At 42.2% G+C, this 19,668-nt stretch overlaps 1 protein-coding gene across 1 annotated transcript in view; it reads left to right on the forward strand.

The window, feature by feature from the left end:
- Positions 1 to 19,668, forward strand: part of usp43a (ubiquitin specific peptidase 43a) — a 356,354-nt gene that overhangs the window by 36,826 nt on the left and 299,860 nt on the right. The window lies entirely within an intron of this gene.

Here is a 19,668-nt window from a genome sequence, read left to right on the forward strand (position 1 = left end):
ATGGTTCGAATAGATGTGTGTCACAAACATTGCTGATGCATTCTCATAGTGTGTGCTAATATTTCTTCTTAAAAGACGTGGTTAGAAGTGATTCAGATATGTGGAGTCCTGGAAATAAATGATGTGATTCTGTAGTTAAATGCAAAGCAAGTAACAGTGATAAAATGTGAATCATATTAAGCATAAAATGTTGAGGAAAGCTGTGAAGTAGTACACCAATAAATACTGAATGCTGTATTTCCTGATGTAGTTGGATCATTTCCTGGAATGATAGCCAAGATGATAGGAATTCAGCAGGCTTCTCTCCGAGTCATTGCTGTACTTTCATGAAGTGATGGTGTGGGGAAAGTTTGCCCTTGGCTCTGGATTTTTTTTGCAGTTTGAACTCCCACTCCCTAGTTTTCACCAAGAAATGTTACTCTCATTGCAGAAATTTGTTTGGGATTGAGTGCAGTGAATACAATGAATGCACCACTTTGTATTTTTTAACTTGTCTGCAACTTATTCAAAGGGCAATGTAGGATTTCAGATTTATGGACCAAATCAAGACAGCGAGAGAGGCGGGAACAAATTGTTTAAACAGTGTTGGTTTTTGAGGTGGTGTGCTGGTCCCCCCAATGCACTCGATGGTTGAGGGGTGGGCACTGGGCCATTGGAGAGAAATGCTAGATATAAAGCTTATGCTTTTCCAGGTAGAATTCAGTGAGCCAAGCTCTTCCTATTGTCCTGGGGATGACTTTTGTGGGAACATAGGTCTGAGAGCAAACTGCCTGGTTTTTCTATTCACAAAGTATTAATGGTTCCAATTACAGTTCATTTACAGTCCTGTCTGCATCAACTTTGCACCGTTTGCTTCAGGCAATCTAAGGCCTAATTGTTGGTAGCTGCTGTTGACCTAAGGAGTCCAGCATGTAGAATAGGGGAAGGAAACTATAGTGACGTATCACAGTTACACTTTTGACAGCTGTCGCCTGGAAATGTATAGCACGCACACAAGGCAAATTTCAGTGTCACACCTGGGGTGAAGTTTATGCTGTATATTGATTACCTATTTATACAATACGCATAGCTGGAGGGGCAACTTGCCATGCATTTTTAAAATTCTCTATTCTCTCTATTTTAAGCTTTTATTTGCAATGACAAAAGAAGCAGAGGCCCAGGTAACTGCTAGGCAAATCACCACAGGAGATTATGAACAGTCACGGCAGTGTGGATCATGTTTTGTGACTTTACCAGCCCCAATGCCTCCGTTCCCCACCCCCCACCCCCCACCCCCCCCCCCCCCCCCCTTTGCCTGCATTCCTGCTTTTTAGCTTTTTTCTCTTACTAATGTGTTCTCCTCCTTTCCCCTATGCTCCTTCACTAACTGCTCACTCTGTGCTGGGATCCAGTTCCATAGGCACTGGTTGCCCTCCTCCCTTGAAAGCACAATATATAAATACTTGCATTTATACAGCACCTTATCTCCAGAAGTACTTCATGTCATGAATTATAATCAACAATGAATAGTCGGCAAATTTCTCATGCTTCTGAATTCTCCTTGGTCTTGGGTCATCCTCCCCTTTGGATTTATGTGATCTGAAGACACTTTGGAAGTTCTTCATTCAGGTTGTTTATAGTCATGAGCAGGAGTTGAACTTTTGTCAGATTCAGCTCCTGTTGCTGCTGTTACTTGAGTTATAGGTTGTGCTGCCTTTTTTTCAACTTCTGAGAAATGTACTTATTTAGTTTGTTTCATTTATTTCATTTATATGAAGTATATACAATGCATATTTGGTAATGGAAAAGCTTTTCATAATATATTAGTTGATCTCCTGTGATGTTGCACACAGGGAATCAAGACCAAGTATGGTATTCAGGTCAAGCAGGGTTAGACGTGGGAGGGGAGGGGGGGGAAGAGGATGGGAAAGACAAGTGGGAAGATGACATGGAGAGGGGCTAGGAGAGGGGGACAGGGATGGGGGAAGAATGGAGAGGAATCGAGTGGAAAACTGCCCCCTGGGGGAAGTGCTGGGTAGGATTGATTGAGATGTGCCTTGGGTTGGGGATTTATGTCTCAAAGGGAATGTGGTTCAAGGGGATGGTAATTACCTCAGTGGGGAGGGGTTGCGGCCTGAAAGAGGTGTCAGTGAGGGGGTAAGACAGTATGAATAGTGAGCATGGGAGATTGATGGAGCCACAGAACGGGGCACCATCATGTAAATTGACGAATATGTGGCAAGGTGAGTAAAACTGCAGCTGCTGAGACAAGTGACAGCAAGAAACACTAGCACAATTGGAAGATTTAAAGAGTAATTCAGCAGCCAATATGTGTCTTTTCTCAATGGGTTAGTGGAGGCTGTCTACCATGTGTCAATATTTTGAGTGGTTGTGAAGAAGTCAGTGCGGACAGCATTCCCCTCTCACAAACAGCTCTTTGAAGAATGCAATCAGTGTATTTGCATTTCCAGTGTGAGGATGAATATTTGAATCATTGAGCATGCTATGGGAATGAATGCTTTCCAGAAATTACTGTCAACCACAGCGCACAAAGATGAGGAGGAATGCACAGGGGCCATTATTTAATGAGCTATTGAGGGTGCAAAATTTTCCAGGTCAGTACAGTGAGGTTGTCACAAAACATTTTTCAAGCCGCACTGTACTTAATTGGTCACATAAGATACCCTCACAGTGCCATCTAAAGGTGTAGAACCATTAGATTGTTGTAACCACTCACCATTTTAATTGTATGCAGATATTGAGATGAATATCATTATACTTGTAAAATAGTACGAGTGTCAGGTTGGCTGAGTTGGTAGCACTCTTGCCTCTGAGTTGGAAAGTTGTGGTTTCAAGCCCCATTCCAGGACTTGAGTTCACAATCTAGGCTGGCATTGCAGTGAGTGAGTATTCGACTGTTACAGGTGTTGTCTTTCAGCTAAAGCTAGCCCCTATCTAAGTGATCCAGGTGGTTCAAGTGACTGTTAACTATCACACCTCTCATTCTTGATCACTTTTTTCTCTTCCATTTTTTTTCTGTTGCATTCCTAGGACTCTACCAACACAGTTACTATTGAGGAAGAGCAGGATGTTCTGCTGTTGCTGTGGTCAAATTTCCTCCCTCAAAAAGCACATCCAAAAGCAGATTATCTGGTCATCCCATTGCTGTTTGCTTAGTGCAAAATGCCATGATTGCCAATATAACAGCCGCTGAGCTAGTAATCCATTTGTGATATTTCTAAGGCACATCATTTTTCAACTCGAGTTTCGTTTCTCTCCCACCTCCTTTTTTGATCATTTTTTTTTCTTCCTCCTTGCTTTTGTTGTTGGGTTCCCAGCTGGGAGAGGGTACACAACCTGCTCCCAGCACTCTGGCGAAACAGTTACTCAGCCAATGGAAATTGTACAAGAGTCATTCATAACTCAACAATTCTATCCCATTAAATTACATTTATTTAATTGCGTTTGAGACTTGCCGTCACCTGGTGCCTTTCTTCTCTCCACTCTGCCAGTGCGACAGCTGGGATTGAACTTGCTGTTGTACAAACCCCATGTTCTGTTATACTCTAGTGGAGCTCTTTGTCCACTACCTTCAACTAAGTACATTTAATGGGGGGGGTGGGGGGGGCTTCCTTATTCTGTATTACGCTTCTAAAATAACTTGTGTGAGGCAGCCCATGAACAGACAATTTGTGTCAAATTGAATGCTGCTTCAGTTACATCATGCAGTTCAGTTCTAGTAGCCTCATGAATGGGGAGTGCTGGCCACCACCCTCTGCCCCTATGAATGAGATTACTGGAGGGGAAATTCACGATGTTCATGAAAGGTGCCCAGTAGAAGGCGGTGGGAAACAAAATTCTACACAAAATGTCTGTTCCGAGGCTCGCTCTGTCTTAAAGCAGAAATTACAGATGAAAGGAGGACGAAAGAAGCCAGCGAGTATAAATGCAACAGAATATTTATTATTCTGCATCAATTCCGATAGCTGCAGCTCCCATTGAGAAGTATAGTCCAGACTCCAACACAGTGCACACAAACTAGAACTTGGAGTTGCATTTCAACCCTGATTCATATTTAGCATTTCATGCGTGTCATGTTCTAAGTATATATTTTCTGCATCACTGGGACTATTTTATCACCAGATTGCATCAAAGCAGGACTTGCTGTCACATTGACACTTGTTGAAACACATGGAAATTCATACCTATTTACTTTTCATTTTTTTGTCCATTTTGCAAATAATTGTTTTACTATGCAAAAAAATGGTAATTTTCATCCAATTAAATCAACAAGCCCCAGACTATGATCATTAGGTAATAAATTTGCATGATGTTCACTTAAGGAATTAATGGCAGCTATTTGTTTAAAAGGGGGCGGGGGATATTTCTCTGTGAATATTAATTTTCCTGATAAATGAAGAGGCGCTGGAAACTAAGTATTGCAAATATTTTGTGTAGTAAATGGAAGTTAGTTGGAAGCTGGACTTTACTTTTTAACAAGTACTTGAAATTTTGCCCACTTTCAATTGATCAAACCACATCTCACAAGCTGTCTAATAAGTAGAAATGCCTTTAGCAGAATGCAACACTTGCTTTGAATGGACAATAAATATAGATCCGACATCACAATTTCCGAGACACATCCGAAAAGATCTGTCGTGGTGGACTTTGCTTTTACTGAATTGAATAGCCTTGAATTCTTTAGGAGCATGTCTGACTCTGTATTTAGGAAGTTAGCCAGGCGTCTGACTGCTTACCTTTTTGTAAGGCTGCTCTCGAGCTTACATTAAGGCCATAGCTTTTTGTTTTAACATTTCTGGTTTCCCTCAAGGTTTTATTGCTAGTTTTAGTGGCCATTCAGACGAAGGAGCAGAGGCTAAATTCATCAACTAGTAGGGTGGGTATGTGAATAGGTCTTAAAAAAAAAAAGTTTGCTTTTGGGGAGAAAAACAAAATTATTTCTTTTCATTTGGGGAGAGATATTTTACTCCTCTACCACGCACCACCCAGGATGCCTGCTCCCAAACATGTGACCATTCTCATCCTCCCTCCCCCGCCCCCTTGTGGCATTCCTCCTCCCCCTATCTCCCGGCCCATTTGCGGGAGGCACTCTCTCTATTCTCTCCTCCAAGTTCTCCTGGTTTCACTTCTTATCTGTTCGGCTGTGCAATGTGGGACTGATGGTTAGGATTTCCATTTTTCTCTTGATCTTGCATCTCTTATTTTACTTTATTTTTAATAATTCAAAAATGAATGCACCAAATTCACTACAAACAAACTACTGCTAAAAATAAATGCCTAATCCAAAGAAAATGAAAAGAATGATAAACATTGGACCTCAGAAATCAGATAGCTGAATTGGACTCACTCCCAGGATATTTATTGCGGTGTGTTTTTGTTTTGTTTGAGTTTTATTTGGGATGTAGGGTATTCAGTTTTGTTCATGTTGGTGGTGACCATGGTGATGGAAGTGGTCATCATTCTCCTTGTTTTATATATGATGGCACTGTGTGAAGATGAACGATTGTGAAGTATTTACTGCAAAGACATCCAGAAATAATTAGCAGATTTTGTCTTAACTGAAAAACCATTATGTGCTGCCAATTCAGATGTTGTGGAATATTGATGACAACACGAGCTTGCATTTATATAGCGCCTTTAACATCGTAAAACGTATTCATTTTATTTTTCTGCATGTTAAACTTGTACAAGATAAAGGAGTGGCTTTAATGGGATCTTGTTAATCGTTGTCTGTAGACCATAATTATTATGTTAAGATTCTCTCAATGTGTAAATGATGACAATTCAGTACAATTCATCACAGCCTTTATGGATTGTTTTCAATATCAGGCAATCCATCTTTAACAACAAGGTTTTTGGATTTGTCCATCCAGCTTTGTCTATACTCGTGGGTTTCTTGACCGGAGGTGGGGGGGGGGGGAGGGGGAGTGAAATTTGGAGGCCACATAAGGAGCAAACCAATCGAGAGTTACTGAATGGTGCGTTTTCAGCAAGTTTTTTTTGTAAACAGTTAAGAAAAAAAAATCAAATGTATTCGAGTCAATGGTTATGTATTTCTTTGGGTGGGAAGGGAGGAAGTGACGATAATATTGTTGAGCTGCAATCTTCTGAACAAAGCCCTTCTATATTTGATGCTTCTGTAGTTTGGGTCACAGAAGAATCATGTCTGTATGCCAACTCCCTGTGTTTGTTATTAAATCGCCTCATTTTCAAGGGTCTATAATTCTGTCATCAGGATACGCGAGCCAGTTTTAGCAGTGTAAATACAAAGGACCAGTACATGGTTATTACTCTTCTGTGACCCAAACTATATCAATGCCTGAACTACACATTGACTGAGTTGAAAATGAGTGGTAAAGTTGATTGTGGGAAAAATGAACAGGAAGGAAAATGTAGAGAACAAATGAAGAATGCAACTAAATGAAAAAGAATACTGCTGATTTTTCCCCTCTTACAAGAAGCAGTGTTTTTTTCCCCTTCTAAACCTACATTCAATAACATCAATTAGTGCGATTGACAACTGAACAAAAATAAATGAGTCAGCTCATTTGGAACATTTAATTACTCTTCATTATTGCTGATCATTTTCTTTTTACAGCTGCACATTATATTCTGCTTTGAATAGTTTGAATTTTATTGTTGCATCTCCATTACTCAATTGCAATGGAATGCCTGAAGTTTTTAGAATAAACGTTCACATTTATTTTTTAAAAATGTTTTAACCCTTTATAAGCAGAGGTGCCTGATTTCACTCTCCTTGGTATCTGTGCAAAGCTAACGCTGTAAATCTTCTGCACTTGCATTGATTGGATGTGTTTGGTCTGTATCGTGTTACTTTTGGTCTGCTATACAAGATTCCTAATGGGCAACCTGAAACTACCCCATTGTGTCTATGTATTAATTCTAGAGCCCTCAGTTATCTGTTATCTGGAATTCTCTACTGAAGTTCTCTGCCTTGTTGGAACTCCAAGTCTCCTTAAAACCATACACCTATCTCCTCAGCCAAGCCTTCAATCACCTTTGCTCACTCATTTTCAGTGTTTGTGCCCTTCTCCTTTTGTGAAGCAACTGGAGATAATGAAGCTACATTAAAGGTGCAGTATAAATGCAAGTTGTTCTTGTCATTGTCATCATCCACCAGTTCAGATACCACAGAATGAGAGTCCATTTCCATATGGTCTGCAGCATCCTGACTTACTTTGTGTGGTCTACTTCTTCTCCAAAGTCTCTTCAGTTCTTCATACTGTGGTTCAATACTGACATACCATACATAGTCTTAATTTTGTATGGGTACTTAGTTATGTTTTCATTTCTTACGTTGGAATCAATTAAGAGCTAGTTTTATGCTTTATTTGGAATCTGTAATCCTACTCCAACTTCAACAAAATTAATTACGCATCTGAATTTCTCACCCAACTCGAGACTCATTCTCTGTTAAAGAGTGGGAAAACCTGATCTGTTTTAGGCTTCTTGTCATCGTGCCTGTTCAACTGACTGCTTGAATCTGCATGAGATGCTCTACGTTGATCATCCCATTCTATCTCCAGTTTTATTCCTTCTTCCCTGGTGATAAGTGTCCAACCTGTGTTTTGGTTCTTTCCCCCGAAAAGCTCATATAAAATCAAGAATCGCTGTGCAGGGAATAATGGACCCGAGCCCACCTGTATGCTCTCATCTGATACATTGGAGCAATGCCTTTTTCACCATTTGGTCAAGCAGCTACAGCCGCAATTGGGATGAGAGCATCAAATTAAATCAGTTAACACCGTCGCAATCCTGATAAAGTATGTGGTTCGGAATTACTAGGCCAGAGTAATGTCTCCAACCTCAGGACCATACAGAAGAACAGACTTTGCTAATTAACCTCCACATTGGCGTAGGCAGACTGATTAGGTCAATCAGTGACACAGTGGAGCTTATGAAAAGATGCCTTCAGGAGGGAAGGGGTTAAACTTGAGTCAGGTGCAGCTCTTGACAAACTGCAGAAAGCACGTAAGGTCTGTGTAAATCTGAGCTAGGGATTACTGTAGGCAAATAGAGGATAATCCATGTTTAAGAAATGTTCATGTGAACCTTAGAGGCAGAAATGCCAAAATATTAGCAAGAACTATTTGTAACTGAGACTGGGCCAGAATAGTGACAACTTTTACTAATTACTGAGGAGGAAAAAAACAACACATGTATTATGTAAGGAAAATAGAAAGTGTAGCTGGGTTCATAAATATGTAGACATAGGTTTGTAAACATTTATGATGCATGAAATGCTCCCGGGTATTAATGTTATTGGCATGCTTCAACATTGCTTTTGAAATATTGTATTTTATAGGGGATTAAGAGATCAAAGCTTGCAATACTTCAAAAAACTGTAGAGATCTCCAAATCCAATGACAAGTAACATCAACTGAAAATGATTTCATTTTTATTTATGAAGGGGTCTGTATTACAAAAACAGATTGGATACGGACTGGATGATGATGGGCCGCGCTGCCTGGTGTCAGGTGATGATGGGCCGCGCTGCCTGGTGTCAGGTGATGATGGGCCGCGCTGCCTGGTGTCAGGTGATGATGGGCCGCGCTGCCTGGTGTCAGGTGATGATGGGCCGCGCTGCCTGGTGTCAGGTGATGATGGGCCGCGCTGCCTGGTGTCAGGTGATGATGGGCCGTGCTGCCTGGTGTCAGGTGATGATGGGCCGTGCTGCCTGGTGTCAGGTGATGATGGGCCGCGCTGCCTGGTGTAAGGCGATGATGGGCCGCGCTGCCTGGTGTCAGGCGATGATGGGCCGCGCTGCCTGGTGTAAGGCGATGATGGGCCGCGCTGCCTGGTGTCAGGCGATGATGGGCCGCGCTGCCTGGTGTCAGGCGATGATGGGCCGCGCTGCCTGGTGTCAGGTGATGATGGGCCGCGCTGCCTGGTGTCAGGTGATGATGGGCCGCGCTGCCTGGTGTCAGGTGATGATGGGCTGTGCTGCCTGGTGTCAGGTGATGATGGGCCGTGCTGCCTGGTGCCGTGCGAAGGTGGGGGCTGCACTGCTTGGTGCCACTTCCACCACCTCTTCGTGCCTTGCTGTGAGGCTCCGACAGCGCCGCCTTCTTTTCCTGCTCTTTTCATTGCCTTTGGCAACTGAATCTTACCGCCACTGGGACCACATGGGTCACATGTTGCAGGCGCAACCAGAGTTTGGTAACTGAACCCCCAATTCCAGTGACTGCCTGCTGTGCATTGCAATGAACGCAATCAGCAGACAGCGCTGTATTGATTTGTGGTGAGCTGTGTTCACGGGGCCCTGACAGGGTCCCAGTGTGTTTGTGTGATTAGTATACACGTCACAGATACTGCTGCAGGCAGTTTTATTCTTAATTAAAATTATTTTAGTGATTAATCTGAGCTACTTTTAACATCGGTTACATCTAGAAAAGCAGAAATATCTGCAAAATATTATAGGTAGAAAATGTTAAGACTGTAAATTAAAAGTAAAATATGAATTGAAGAATTCTAACCGAAATCTGCCAGGATTATTATGAAAGTGATCTAGTTTCACTTTTTTCCCAATGCCATCCCCCCTGCTGTGATTCTTTCTAGTGTGTGTGTGTGTGTACAAATGTCACTTTAAATTTTACAGTGTAAGCTTTTCTAGTGAGGAAGTAAAATACAACTCTTTACACTAGTTGGAAAAGCACAGGGCCAAAGGAAATTTCAGTATCTGTCCAAAATGGAATATGGGATATCAATTCAAAGTTAATCATTGCCAGGTAAGTAAAGGTGTGTCTCCTTAGATAGAGTTACTAATCTGGAAAATAAAGATTGGTTTGGGTGCTTGGGGCAAGAGGACAGGTGGAGATTGGGCTTGAGTCTTTGTTTAGAAGTAGAAGTTAAATGTCTGGCTGAGTACACAGCTTGTGTGTTTGTTTTCCAAATGCCACATCCCTGATTGATTCGCGGCTAGTTTGGAAATTCCCTCACTGCCTTTGCACTCAATTTTTGATTTCCTGTGCAGGCATTTGCAGCATATGCGTCACACTGAGAACAGCTGCACTATGGCCAGCCTGTCTGTTCTGTCTCATTTCTAACTTCTGCATTTATCCTTTGTACAACCATGGAATGTGCCTTTACAGTGTTAGTGAATAAAAGCAAATTTTGTATATTCTAGAAATTATACTTCACTTTGTGATACAGCAATTACACTAGTTTAATACAGGTGTGCATATTGGAAAAACTTTATTCACTTTGAGACTGATGTCGCATTTCTGTGATAGTCTTTTTAAACTTTCACTGGGCGGATTAACACTTGACTAATCAGATTTTTTAAAGTTATCTCCTGACTGACCTAAAGGAAGGGGATCAATGTGTCTTTTACCACAATATACCAGTAGTTTAAAAATCTTTCTGTATAGGCGTCAACTTGCAATACTGACACACTCCTAAGAATATTCTGCAAATTTTGATACAATCTTCCTGGGGACCACCTGTCCTATGCAAATGCTGGAAATCTAAAACACAAATGCTGAAAATACACAGCAGGTCCATCAGTACCTAATAAAGAATAAGGCAGGTTAAGGTTTTAGGTGTAACCACTTGTCAGAACAGTTTGAAGGGCTGGAACATTAACCTGTCTTCTCTTTTACAAATGCTGAGAGACCTGCTGTGTATTTCCACCATTTCTGTTTTTGTTCCAAAAGATGCTGTCAGCTGCACAAAGGAAAACTGCTATCATTGTAGAAGATATTTTTTTATTTGTGGATGGGGGTGTTGTTGTTACCTTCACCGTCTGTGCGATAATCTGGCTGAGTGGATCACTCGCCTATTGTAGAACCCACCCTATTTTCATCCCATTAAAATCAGTGGAATGAAAATAGAGTGCATTCTACAGCAGGCAAGTCGTTTGCCAGATTCCTACGCAGGCGACGAAGGTGAAAATCATCCCCAAGTGTCACCCATAGCTCAGTGGTAGCACTTTCGCCTGTGAGTCAGAAGATTGTAGATTCAAGCCCCACTTCGGAGACTTGAGCACATAATCTAGGCCGGCACTTCAGTGCAATACTGAGAGGGTGATGCAATGTCTGATGTGCCACCTTTTCAATAAGATATTAAACTGAGGCCCCTGCCTGCTTTCTCATGTGAACACAAAAGATGGCATGGCACTACTCTGAGAAAAGCAAGGGAGTTCTCTTGGTGTCCTGGCCAACATTATCTCATTGCTATTTGTAGGATCTTGCTGCGTCCAAATTGGCTGCCATGTTTACCTACACTTCAAAACTATGTCATTGACTGTGAAGCATTTTGGGACGTCCTGAGAATGTGAAAGAAGCATGAGAAATGCAAGTTCTTTTCCTTTTCTTTTTTCCTTTTCTTTCCTTTCTTTCTTCCTTCCTTTCCTCTTTCCTTCTCAATGTGCAAGTAAACCAATAAACATGGAAATGTAATCATAGAATGGTTTCAGGAGGCCATTCGGCTTGTCGAGTCCGTGCTGGCTCTCTGCAAGAGCAATCCAGCTAGTCCCACTCCCCCGCCCTATCTCCATAGCCCTGCAATTTTTTTCCCTTCAAGTACTTATCCAATTCCCTTTTGAAGGCCACAATTAAATCTGCCTCCACCACCCCCTCGGGCAGTGCATTCCAGATCCTAACCACTCGCTGTAATCAAAAAAAAAAAGTTTTTCCTCATGTCACTTTATGTTCTTTTGCCAGTCACCTTAAATCCATGTCCTCTGGTTCTTGCCCCTTCCACCAATGGGAACAGTGCCTCTCTATCGATTCTGTCTCGATGTTTCATGATTTTGAATACCTCTATCAAATCTCCTCTCAACCTTCTCTATTCCGAGGAGAACAACTCCAGCTTCTCCAGTCTATCCACGTAACTAAAATCCCTCATCCCTCATCCCTGGAACCATTCTAGTAAATCTCTTCTGCACCCTCTCTAGGGCCTTCACATCCTTCCCAAAGTGCGATGCCCAGAGCTGGACACAATATTCCAGTTGTGGCCAAAGCAGTGATTTATAAATGATAGACAGAAATCGGATGAACCGGCAGATCCCCTCTTGGACCTCCAAGAAATCCTTTTGCAGTATTGTATACAATAAACTGATGCGAACTCCAAAAAAAAAGTATTGCCTGTCAGAGGTCTGTTCCAAAACAAAAAAAGTAGTGACTGCAGTCATGAAAAATGGAGCTGCACACAATGTGAGTTGTGTACCTTTCATATAAACAGAAAAGTAATTGTGCCGACATTAGTCGTTGTTTATCTTTTATGTGATTCCTTTGTCATCACCTGACAAATTTACAATTTGCTATATTGAGTGCACAATTCCACAACAAATGCCTGGTAACAAGGGAGACTTAATTGTTCTTACTAACTTTAAAAACCGTTTTTGTTCTTGGTATTTGAATGCCACCCAATCAGTTCATATATTCTGATAGCCCTGCAGTTAGAGCTGTTGGCTTTACTTGGCTGACACTGCAGCATGCTCATCAGTGACGAGCCCATTTGTTCAGCCCGTAGGAGCCGATTACTGCATCAGTGCACTAGCTCCAGTAGATACTGCAATATTATCAGCTGTTAATATTCAAATTGATCATTTTGAAGATTAAAAAAAATATAAATTTGAAACACTACTTTAAACTAAACCGTGAGAGTAGTACAAAGGAATATAGGTTCAAACTAGTGAAAGGCAAATTTAGGACACTTTTCACAAAGTGTTTCTTCACACATAGTCATCAACCCATGTTATGGGAAGTGGAAGCAGAACCTCTTGAATCATTTCAGAAATGTTTGAGCATAGTGATGGGGAAGGAAGAATTGTACGGCCTTTTTGGATGGATGACTTAAATAGGCTAAATGGCTTTCCTCACCTGTACTGATCATATGATCATGTACCAGAAAATTCAGTGGTTATGTTCATTTAAATTAGTTGAAGTATGAAAATAATAATGTTAGACCTTTATCAAATAGAAACATTTCACATAATGAACTACATTTGGAGTGCATTTGACTTTTTTGTATAGGCAAACATAGCAGCTTTCTGATGATCGTTGAGCTCGTACACCAATCTGCACAGTTTCTGTAGACTGCTCCCTTAACAGAACTGTTTTTAAAAAGTTAACCCAGTGCAAAATAGTTCTTAAAATTTTTGCTAAACAGAATCACAGATGTCTTGCTCTCGGAACTGACTGGCAGGAGTTTCTGAGCCTGATGATATGAGGGAGTTGAAATAACATCACTGGAGAGTCAATAATTTACAGCGGGTCAGGAATTTGTTATTTTAAAGCCAGTTTATATTGAGAGCCACACAGAGGTTTGTCCCTCCTGTTCGTGGAATTGTCCCATTTTATACCGTGGGGTAATTTCACTAACTAGAGGGAGAAAATGTGGCTGTGGAGTGGCTCCCAAACTGTCTGCATCCTCGTTTCTGTCCCCTCCAGCCCCTTCCTTCAGGTAATCTCAACCATAGCAACTTTGTAAAGTGCCACCGCTCATTGTTCAAACAAGAAATAAAGCACTTCCTTCCCCCTCACATTAAAAAAAACATATTTCTGCAGATAGATTTACACTGTATGCTGATGCTTTTGTGCTTTTTTATTAAAAAATAGCTACTTTGTCATGATTGTGTTGGAGAAGAATTGTCATGCTTATTGAGGTCATGGTAGAATACAGAATAACTTGAGTATGAGTGGGTTACACACTACATGAAGATACAGACGTTGAAGGTCCCATACCGTTCTACAGTTCTTCATGTTTAGGCACTTTTTTCAGGACCACTGTCTTATTAGGAGGCTGAAATCACACTAGTGAGGAGAGGAGAGGAAAGGAAGGGAAGAAGAGGTGAGCGGTCTCAATCGGCACCCAGCATCTAGCCTGGGGGAGATGAGGAGTTTCCTTCGTGGCATTCAGAGGTCAACCTAGTTTCTTTTTTTTTCCCCATGCACTTCTATTGCTCATTATTTAAACCATAGAACCATAGAAAAGATACAGCACAGAAGGGGGCCATTAGGCCCATTGTGTCCGTGCCGGCTCGAAGGACAACCAAGTGCCCATTCTAATCCCACCTTCCAGCACCCGGTCCGTAGCCCTGCAGCTTACAGCACTTTAGGTACAGGTCCAGGTACTTTTTAAAAGAGTTGAGGGTCCCTGCCTCTACAACCCATTCGGACAGCGAGTTCCATATACCCACCACCCTCTGGGTAAAAATGTCTTTCCTCATGTCCCCTCTAATCCTTCCGCCAATCAGCTTAAATGTATGTCCTCTAGTTCTTGAACTCTCCGCTAGGGGAAACAGGTATTTCCTGTTTCCTGTATCTGGGCCCCTCATAATTTTGTACACCTCAATCAAGTCTCCCCTCAGCCTCCTCTGCTCCAAGGAAAAGAACCCCAGCCTATCCAATCTCTCCTCGTAGCTGCAATTTTCAAGCCCTGGCAACATTCTTGTAAATCTTCTCTGCATTCTCTCCAGAGCAATTATGTCCTTCCTGTAATGTGTTGACCAGAACTGCACACAATACTCCAGCTGTGGCCTCAGCAGCATTTTATACAGTTCCGTCATTACATCCCTGCTTTTGTATTCTATACCTCGGCTAATAATGGAGAGCATTCTGCATGCCTTCTTCACAACCTTATCTACCTGTACAGCCACCTTCAGGGACCTGTGCACATGCACTCCAAGATCTCTCACTTCCTCTACCCCTCTCAATATATTCCCGTTTACTGCCTATTCCCTTTTACTGTTTGCCCTCCCTAAGTGCATTACCTCACACTTCTCCGGGTTGAACTCCATTTGCCACTTTTCCGCCCACTCCACCAACCCATTGATATCTTCTTGGAGTCGACAGCTAAACAAGATTTAAACCTTTTATACTGGTGCTTGTTTAGGCCACATTCCAGTGTATCAGTATCTGTGAGCTGGTTCCCAGCATTTACACGACTAAATCCAACATTCATCCCAGTAGAGAAATATAATCCCAGTTTTTTGTGATTCTACAATTCTGCCACAGGGATAAGAAAGCCAGATTTAGTAGTGTAAATGTCAAAAAGTGGTGTACAAATGTTAGTGTCTGAGTCTGACCTATAAAAATGGATTGAGAAGAATGATGCACAAGATAGCACCTGATGGAACTGCTTAAACAGCGGCTAGCACTGGCTAGGATTTGTTTCTTTTAAATTCTCTACATTGAGATGCTGGCACTAACATGTGAATGAGTCATGAGTGTTTGTATATGTGTGCGTGCACGTGCATCGATTTGCTTGCTTTTAGTTGAGGGTGCAGCTCCCATTGGCCATCAGCTTGCTTGCACTGCCTGACTTCTACAAACCCATGTGTCAGGCACCAGGGTCTATTGTGTTTTATATTATACAGTTTGGATACATACACTTTTAAATGAAATCTTAACTAGGCCAGTGCCCTGGAGTTTTTATTATCGGCTTCAGCTGGTGATTTTTTTAAGTAGAAGCTATTGATTTTGCAGCTTGGAAACAGAGTTGGGCTGTCTGGCTTCACAACCCAGTAGCCGCTTTGAATTCTGCTAATCAAGTTATGGTTCCTTTCAAAACAGTGGATGTTTTATTTTGGGAATTCCTGTAAGGTGTCAAAGGCATTCAAGCTGGTAGATGTGAGCTAATTGTTGATGATTGTTGTCCCACTAGTGGCTGATGCCATTGAAGCCGAACGTTTTTTTAATAAAAGTTCATCTGGTGCCCTTTGAGTCTTTTGAAATCTCATTTGATTGACAGCTGTAGACTCTGAGGCCTCCTAACAGAGATAAATAATGCAGTCTCTGCTCAGTTTGGCAGTTGATGTGTTTCAACCATTTAGCTCCATGTTGTAGGCATAAGTTAGATCTCCACGAGGATTAGAGCTCACCTACAGCTTATAACCTCTGTTAAAGAAGTCCGATGAAAGGACACTAATCCCCAAGTGATTTGTCCTGGTGAACTCAGGAAGCAGATTAAGGTACATTTGAAAGTAAAATAATGTTTGGTATTTATTCTTGCTTCTGTATAATTTTATGTCTTACAATGAATTCAAATTAGTAGTTTAGCCTAAGCTACATAAATTGCCAAACCTGTGTTCATCCACTACTTCAAAGAGATCATCAGTGTATGGTGGTATCACATACTATTTGGTGTACCTGGCTCAGTGGTAAAAGAGTCCATTCATCTTGTGGCCTTCTATCCCAGATATTTTGTGCATAAGGTCAAGTTTAATTCATAGGAAGAGTCATAGGTTCATTTATGGAAACTGATTTTTACGAATTTAAAAAGTAGTCTGAATTGTGACAGATAATTCGTCTATTGTGCTATCAGCAACTACCGCTTGAACAAAAATCTAAAAAGAATAGTTAGAGGAAAAACAAATGAATAAAAAAACAAAAAAAGTTAGTTAATTATTTTTAACTAACTTGATTTATTAAGCATTTCATCTTTTAAAAAGTATGTTCTGTAGCATTTCAATTCAGAAGATGTATAACGTAAAACTACATTTTTATGTTTCCACTTTATGGTGAGTCCTTTGTTATAGGACAACATTTAGCTGGGATTATATCACCAGGCAGCAGCACCAAGGTGTTCAGATGTTGTGATCTGGAAGAGTAACGTACAAGTGGTTAATCAGTATCGTCCAAACCTCGAGAGATGTGTTGTCTTTAAACGCATTTTAAGGGATTTGCTAATGTTAAAATATATGCCATTTTTTATGAAGGTCAAAGGCGAGAGGTTCTCTGGTGTTTTTTTTTAATTGTTAGAAAATGCTCATGAGTGTGTCATACCGATGGGACATAGTACAATGTTATACCTTGGCCATACATTAGCAAATAAACCATATGTTTTGTGATTCATTTTATTTGCTCACCAGATAATTACAATCTTAGCAATATGTATAATATTTATTAAGTACAGTTTTACTCACTAACAATTTTAAGGTTTGCTTTGACAACTCACCAGTTCAAGTGCAAATATTGACACTATGTAGCAAAAATAATTGTGATCAGAATATTATGGCACAGGGTCTTGGGTCACAGTATTGTTATATTCAATAGGTTGGCTGCTGAATTTCAATCTTGTCTCATGCACTGTCTGCCTCAATTTATAACCAGTAATAGAAAATGAAAACACAGCTCTGTTGCTGAATTGTAAATGACTCTATCTGCCATTTACAGTGTCTACATTTCAGAGTGAAATATAGAACTGATTTTCAATTAATATTTATATATTAAAGTGTTCTTTAGTCATGGTGCAAACATTTTTTCCTCAGTAACTTCATTTTATAGTTGTTTGGGGCTGTAAATTATTTTGCCCAACTCATTGCTTGCAGAATTTTCAAAATGACAGTCCAAGAGTTTGTCTTATCCTTAGAAGAACTCTCATTTGAAAAGACTTTTCTTCCATGATGTAAGAGCGGTACAATATACTTTTTTGGCTCATATATTACACATAAAGTTCTTTCCCTCTCTTGGCAGGAGGAACAAGTATTTTCACAATCCTTCTATACACAGTCATCGATTTTACTTAATGAAGTGACACGTCACCTGTGTTAATAATTTTGGAACTGCTTATAATCGCAAGGCAAACAAGTAGATCAAAGCTGCTGGGAATTGCTTAAAAATGAATTCCATTTCCCATTTTACACACTTCCCAGATCACTAGGTGTATATTAATCACAGTTTTACTTCTGGGACCATCCGAAAGATATGGGGCTCGATTTTCGCACCCCCGAGCGGGTGCGTTCGTGGCGGGGTGAGGGGGGGCTGCGAAAATCGGGGATTCCCGGGGCAGGTCCGGAGCATGGCGGGGTGCCACTTGAAGTAATTAACCAGGTAATTCAGGTCGGTTACAAACCTGATTGACCTGATATTTTACGGGGTTGGGGGGGTGGTGGGATTTTCAGATCAACTGGGACTGTTTCCCGTACTGGGAGAAACATTCCCAGTTGAAATGGACGTGTTGCAGCCATCAGCCTGTGGCAGCTGCAAAGGTCCATTTGACAGGTTTGGGTGGGGGAGACCCTCACTCATTGCAGGAAGCCACTCTGTCACTTTGGACAAAGTTTGGCCTCCACCACCCTGCTCCTAACAATAAAATTCACAAACTTGCACACTTACCCCGGTGTCCAGACACATGTACCTACCTTGTGGACCCCCACAAATGTATATCTTCTGGATGGGGGCCGCCGTAGCTGCAGTCATGACCTCCTCAGAAGACGAACAGCCTCACTGGCCACGCCGTCCACCTCAGACACGTGGAGCTCCACAGCACAGTGCTGTGACACATCCACCTGCACAGCAGGAGGGAGGGCAACCGCAGAGAGAGATGCGTCGCAGAGGGCACTACCCTCGCCACAGGGTCCACAGACCGAGGCTCAGCTTCCTGGACCTCTCTGAGCAGCAGTGCACACTGAGCCTCTGCAGCCTCCTTCATGCCGAGTTGCTCCCGGCTGGCCCGAGCACCATCTTCTTACCTGTCGCTGTCAAAGTCACCACTGCCCTCAACAACTTCTCCTCCGCATCCCTCCAGGGTGCCACCGGGGACATCGCCGATGTCTCTCAGTCGTCTGCACAAAAGAGCCTTGCAAATACACCTACACCCACTCTGCAGTGACACAATGGGTGGCATCAGTTGTGTGTCTTCATGGTGATCCTCAGGAAAGGGCATTATTGCACAAACCAGACAAGATTCGCAAAGACGTGGCAGTAGTGGTGCCATTATAATATGTAATGTGAGTTGGTCAGAAATTAAATATAAGTAAAAACCATGACAAACCCTCAAACACCCTTGTGCATCCCCTTCATGCTCACGACACATTTGCCTTACGCTTCCTACTGCACATATGTGATGCATGCCCTGTGGCTGCAGCACAGGTAGTGGCAGGTTGAGTGAGGCTGACCATGAAAGAGATGCATGAGAGGGTGAGTATGAGATAGAGCCATGAGATTGTATGAGGATTGGGTTGAGTGGTAGTGGTGGGATGAGGATAAGCTTTGAGTGGAGATGAGGAGTGATGTGATAGAGTAGTGTTGGCAGTGCAGAAGGAGATGTGATGTGGCAGATGGAGTATAGGGGAATGAGTAAGTGTACTCATTTCGGCTGATCTACTTAGGTCATTGCAGCGCCTCCTGCACTGTATGCAGGTGCGCGATATGTTGGTGGTGCAGGTGACCTCCTCTGCCACCTCGAGCCGGGCCTTCTTGGTGGCAGAGGCAGGCCACTTCCTCCCGCCCGCTGGGGGGGGGGGGGGGGGGGGGGGAAGATTTCTGTCCTGCCCCTCCTCCTCACCCCATCCAATAAGACCTGGAGTGAGGCATCATTAAACCTGAGAGCAGCCTTCCCCCTGGGCTGCGGCATGCTGTAATTTTTCCTATTTTCTGCAGCATCAGTCAGTGGAGGACTGCCCCTTTAAATAGGGCTCCTCCAGCTGACAACCTATGCTGCGCATGCGCAGTCCGCCCGCTGCGCAGCTTTCCAGCGCGAAACCCGGAAGCAAAGGTAAGTACCTTCAATCAAGCTGCAATTGGGTGCGGAGCACCTCGATTTCACTGGGCGCGTTACCCACGCGCCTAGTCGACCCCCTGCTGCCAACCCGCTGCGCTCCCAATATCGGGCCCGTGGTTCGTATGTATTGCCTTATATAAGAATTGTACTCAACCATGGACCTCCTCTACTGCAAGTTTTGAATTTTTTGTTTCCTTT

Source organism: Heptranchias perlo, chromosome 23 (genome assembly GCF_035084215.1).
Source record: "Heptranchias perlo isolate sHepPer1 chromosome 23, sHepPer1.hap1, whole genome shotgun sequence".
NCBI classification, from domain to species: domain Eukaryota; kingdom Metazoa; phylum Chordata; class Chondrichthyes; order Hexanchiformes; family Hexanchidae; genus Heptranchias; species Heptranchias perlo.